Below are 6,131 nucleotides of genomic sequence, written 5' to 3'. Positions count from 1 at the left end.
CGCTTCAGCGCGAGTCAGATCCTCAGGCGAGCTTGTGAGTTCCCGTCTGGGAACCTCCCCAGCCTCCTCCACAATAAACGCAGATGCAAAAAACTCGTTTGGGTTTTCTGCTCCAGTGTTGTCTTTTCTACAGATTCCTTTTATAGCTCAATAGTTGATTCGTTCTAGAAAATGTCTTTCAGGCTTCCTGCTCCTGATGAGACTGAAAAATGACTTGCTATGCTTTTTAAGTCTTTTTGGTAGTTGTACGTCAAACTGTTTTTTACACAACCCTGTTTACATTTCACTTGTTCATAATCTTTTCCGTTTTCCTCATTAAAACACAAATCCAACCTTTTGAAGGATGCCTTCTCGTTTCTGATGGCCTCCCATGTCCCACTTTTTAGCCATGTTTATTTTTTAGCCATTTTTTTAGCCATGCTTGATCCTCCTACGTGTTTCTTGACAGGTGATACGCGTTTGGTCAGAGCTTCCACTGTGATACGTTTCAGGAGCCTCCATGCTACATAAAACCCTTTTATTCTTTTAGCTACCCCTTTCAGCTTTTTTCAAGAAGCCTTCTCACTGTTACAGAGTTCCCCTTTCCAAAATGAAGAACAATAGGGGATTTCTTTGGCTTTTGCTGCCCTGATCAGAGTGGCGACTCTGAAGTACGTAATGGTCACTGATTCCAAGACTGATTAATTAGGTCCTCTTCTCCGCCCTCAACCAAATCAAGAGTTGCTTCTCCTTTCTTGGCTTCCCTGACCAACTGCTCCATAAAAAGTCGTTAATAGCGTCTAACCATTTGCGCTCAGACGTAACACCTGCGCGCTCTGCATCGAGACACTGGACATTTCCCATCGCAGTTGTGTTTTCTGCCCTTGCCGCCTCCCTTGCTTTCATCTGTTAAGGTCGCCGATGGAGTTAATCCGATAAGGGTAGCAGACATTTCCACTTATTTCTATACTGAGAAATCACCAAACCTGTTAATAATCTCCCCTGTGTTAGGTGAGGAAATATATTTTCTGGTTTATAATGCCAGGTTGCACATCTGTCCTAGAATGGCGTGCACCAGGCCCCGGAGGCACCTGCGTTTCTCTGCCGGCTACAGAGGGAGTCCAGACAACCGACTCCAACGTAAGCATCTGCTTTTGGATAGATGAATCCTGCCTGTAGCTCCCTGGAAGTTGTTCTTGTTTGGCAGTTTATGTTATTTACGCATCCCAGTACGGCATTTGCATTTTTTGCCGCCGCGCGACCTTGCAATAAAGGCGTATCCCCGTTTTGGGGACAGGACTCCATGCAGGGCTTCGTGCAAGGCCTGAACAGCAACACTTCGCCCACGCGCCTGACTCCTGCCGCTCTTCAAACTTGCTTTTCTCTTCTCGTGTGCACTACCCTAACTTTGTATTTTTGAAGACAGAGAGTCGTTGCTGCAATGTTATCACGTGTTTGAGACGGGTACAGCAGCGCACGCCATGCGAGAATTGTGGAGGAAAAGGCAAATAAAAGACAGTGTTGGCAACTGATCAGCTGATGAGACTACTTATTTTTCTTTTGTGCTTTTTCTGGCTTCCTTTTAGTAGTAGTCTTAGTTTTGACTGCTTTTCCAAATTACATCTTCTTTTAAAGAACCAAAACTGGAAGAAATAACTAAAAGACAAACTTGCTGCTGACAGTCTGCCTGTCTGACTGCAACAGATTGAAATTTCTTCTGATCTGTATTTTGTGGTTAATAAAAGTCCGTGTTTACGTTCGTGCTTGCAGTCATCCCCTTTACTGCTGGGGACTAGGTAGGAAGCTGTAGCTAAGCCAAAGGGTTTACTGAAATAAAGATGAACAGATAGACCCAATGCGAATCCTGAACCGACCAAAAGAGTTACACCCTCCCGTTCCCAAATTAATAAGCACTAAATGTTTCATCGCAATCAATACTGAATTTGACACACAAATCAATTTTTACCCAGGACAAACCACAGAACTACCCAGGATAAACCATAAAATTAACCAAGCACAAATGTCTTCTATAGATGGATAATCCACGCATCCCAAAAGTTATATAAAACAAGCCCAACGGATACTTTAAAAGCCGGGTACATAACATGAAAACATGCTTTGTGATATTTTGCCATGAAACAATGGATGTATTAAAATTACTCGTCATATGCGCCACGACTATGAGCACACACAGAATCCTAATTTGCCTTGCCTCTGAGCTCGTGATTACGGGGCGGTTTCATAAGTAGATGAAGCAGGCTGAGAGCTGAACGTGTCCAAAGCCCGCGCCATGCTTGCTTCTGGTTTAACAGAAGTCGTCGCGGCAGAGGCCAGCGAGGCAGGCAGGGCAGCCGCGCCGTGCCATCGGCCACGCTGCCCGCACCTGCCGATGCGTCTCCTCCACCCTTCTGATTCCCGAGATAGTGGGGTTGAAGAACGGCATAATCGCTGTACCTTCAGCAAGACCAAGTCTTTACACATTAGAGACAAATGAATCAGGGAATAAAATGCCTCGGGTCTGAAAGCCTGACCGTGAGAGCTGCAAGACTGCTGAGATCCCATGGTGGAAAGGAATCTCCTGATGTTCAAAACTCACGTGAATTTTAGCACAAAGGAATGAGAAAACAACATACCTCTAACCGCCTGCTTGGGGAAGGCTAGAAGTCAATCAGCAAGAGTGACTCTGGTGTATTTTGCCTTTATTTGGGAATATCTTGATCTGCTTCTGTTCAAGAAGGCGAGCTAGGAAAACACTCATCGAGTACTACAGGTCGTCTCTGACGTCAGGAACAGGCTCTCCTCCTCTGCAGGACAGTCCTGCCTTGGGCAGCCGCAGGAATACCTACATGAGATACTGCGAACCAGCAAACACCTTGAAAACCATCCAGCATTCGGGATGCGGTTAACAGCACCTTGGAGGCTGCTGGAGAGACGCAGATCCCCGAGACGACTGGTGACGAGACAGGAGTCAGCCCACTGGGGCACCAAAATCGAGTTGACTGAGTCTTCCCCTATTTTGCAAAGATTGGGGGGCAAAACCTAAACGGAGTTGTGAGAGTTTCAGCCTGAAAGTATTTTCTTGCACTTTGGTTGTCTGCAATTTCCCCATTTTCTAAAAATTTCTCAACAGTTGAGCATTGCTCTGTAAGTTCAGTGTGGGCCATTCAGCCTGACTATTCAGCGCGCTGGCTGTGCTGGGCAGTTTTGGTTTGACAGGGTTTGACATGTTTCTGTTTGTAGGCTGGATGTTTTTACCTCAGGAGTCAATAACCTGGTTCGAATACCTATGCTTATAGAAGCAGAATTCAAATTTTAGCATGAAGTTTTCTCATGGAAACAGTAGCACAAAAAAAGATTAAATTTCTGGCTTGTTGCTTTGATTTACTCTTGACATAGCCCGGTGATATGATATCATAAATTCAGGTTTAGGTCTTTTTGTACTGAATAAAAAATGCCAGTTTTGGCAAAAAGGCCGAAAAAGGTCACACGGTAAAAACTAATGCTCCAGAATAAACTTATTCTCCTAGGCCTAATTTATCAAGAAGGTTTAAAACTGGTTCGTTTTGTATCGGCAGTCTGTGCGCCAGATTAGGCGTATCAGTCCGTGCCATTCCAACGTGTCATAAAATCCGTTTTTGTCTCTCCACGCCCAAGGTGAAGCTCCTGTACAGTCCTAAAGCCACCGTAAGCTCCATGCCGTGTGGGACGACTGATGTCGTCGCGAGCCTGCTCCCCGCCTGGATCCGCTTTGTGCTGCTGCGTGAACGACGGTGGAACCACGGCCTCCTTTGCTCCAGCACCGAGGGCGAGCAGCGAGGACGGAAGGTCTTCATCGCACGGCCACGCGCGTCAATGCTTCTTTTACCTGCTGCTTGCTTTTGGTCACAGATAAACGTACAGCTGCTTGTGTGATTTAGAAGAAAATTCAGCCAGGCCCCCTCCCCATTGAGTTGATGGGTGACTTCCTATTCTTTCCAGTTATTATTGCATAAAGGAATATTTAATCCCTCCTTCACTTGGCCCGAAGGAAGGGTGCTTACAGTATCCACAGGCTACAACCGGGTCTGTTATTCTCTCTAGGTCTGCATAGTCACAGCCATTGACCCTTTCAGCGTAACAGTATCTTGCGGCAGCTTATCCTATCTATTCAGAGGGAAGTGATCTTCCAACCAACGATTATTCAGGTCAGTTTGTGGTTTAATGAACGTTTTTAGAGAGGCCAAAATGTTTGAAGAAATACAGAGGTGAAAAAGAAGGCGTAGCAAATATAATGCAAAAATTAGCAACTAATTTTAAATCTGTGCTTAATTTCCAGTGCGCATTTTGATCCAAGCTTTCAACCAAACTGCTTGTCACGCAAGTTGTTCAGGAGAAAACGTTCACAGACCCTGCAACAAATTCCTGTTCCTTTTCCACAAATGGACAAAGGCTTCTCAGAGAATACAGAAAGAATGAAACAATAACCGCAGGGCGACGGGCGAAACGTTTCAAGGCAACTGACAAAAGCAACCGAAGCACAAATCTTGTTGGGAACGGAGAACTCCTGCTATTGCGCACAGGCTCTTGAAAGAAGACCAAGAGCTCTTGAAACGTGTTTTAGACAATTTTTAGTTGAGAAGACGGAGAAAACTATTGGAAACACTGTTTAAAATCTTGATTAATACAGGAGAACTTGAAGGTGGCATGGTTAACAGGCAGTGAGAGAGAAAGACACCCATTGATAGAACAGAAAACCATCCTAATGTGGAAGAAAGATAGGAAGCGTATTAAAGACCAACATAAAGATGAACAAAAGTACAACGTAGCTGTAATGGCAGCTTTAAAAATGCACAGTCTTTCTAAATTGTGCAAAAAGTGGAAACAAGCAGACAGCTAAGAATTAGTAGCATGGAATAGAACGGGCACGTGGGAACAAAATGAGAGACAGAGGTCCAAAATTAGTCGCAGCGAGGAAGGAACGGAGAAGGATATAGGAACCCGTTCTACTTACACACATTGGAAGTAAGAGCAGAACAAAAGAAAATCTTATTACTGACAGAAAAGGAGAACAAATAAAGGAAGGAACAAGAAAAGCTCTGTCTTCTTTGCTTCGGTCTTCAAATAAAGTGAATCGCCACCAGTTACTAAGCCCCACCTTTTCGGGAAGATGACGGCACCAGGTAGCAGCAGGAAAGAAGAGACTAAATTGCATTTGGCCGTGCGGTTACACCGAGGCCGGCAGTGCCTGGAAAATGCACGCCCCAGAAGTTAGGAGGCCAGTCATAGGCATTTTTGAAGAATCGGTGTGTATCTATGAAAAAGTGACAGCACTTGCTGGTTCTACATTGACTGGAGGGAGGGGGAGATAGGTGGACCCGTAGATAGAAAACTGCTCGGCTTAGCTCCGAAGCCCAGGAAGGTGATAAACTACCGACACAGAAGCACTTTGAGAATGAGGTAACATAAAAAGTGAGAAATCAAAAAGTCACCATTAATTTGTCAAGAATAGGGGGAACAGCTGTTCAGATAGCAGCGCTGAAAGGGATCCGGGGATTACAGGGGATCAGAAAAAGAATCTGAACCAACCCGGCGATGCTATTGCAAAGGCGGCAAACGCCACGCTGAGATAGGTTACCTAATTAACCTGATTACTGGATATAGATGTAAGGAAGAATGCTAAGTTGAAAAGAGTCCAGAGCAGCCCAAGAATGAGAAAAGGTTTAGAAAATCCAGCCTATCATGAGATCTATGAGAATTTGTTTAGTCTAGAAAAATTAAGTTTACAGGAGAGCATACTATTATGTGAAATGATAGACTATCTAAAATGTTACTGTAAATTGATGTCAATTAACCGTTCTCTACATCTGCTAGAAGCTGGGCAAAGAAACTTTAATTCACAACCAAAGCACAGTTTAGATGCCAGGGAAAACTTTGTGGGTTTAAGGACAGCTGAGTGCTGAAATGGGCTATCTAGGAAGACTGCAGAATCTCCTTTATTGCAGGTTTTTAGAAAGCCATCGGAGCGGCTTTTGGCAGGAACAGCCACACCTCAGAGCAGCAGCTCCTGCTCTGAGTTGCAGAGTCCTTTGATTCTAAAGGTGTATTAATACACGCCTTGTGCTTTCCCCAAACAAATGTATGAAATAGATGTAGGAAACCCTGGCGAAAATTGC

This window comes from Platalea leucorodia (genome assembly GCF_965183815.1).
Source record: "Platalea leucorodia genome assembly, chromosome: 10".
Lineage (NCBI taxonomy): Eukaryota > Metazoa > Chordata > Aves > Pelecaniformes > Threskiornithidae > Platalea > Platalea leucorodia.
The sequence above is the reverse complement of the archived record's forward strand: the minus strand, read 5'-3'. Positions refer to the sequence as shown.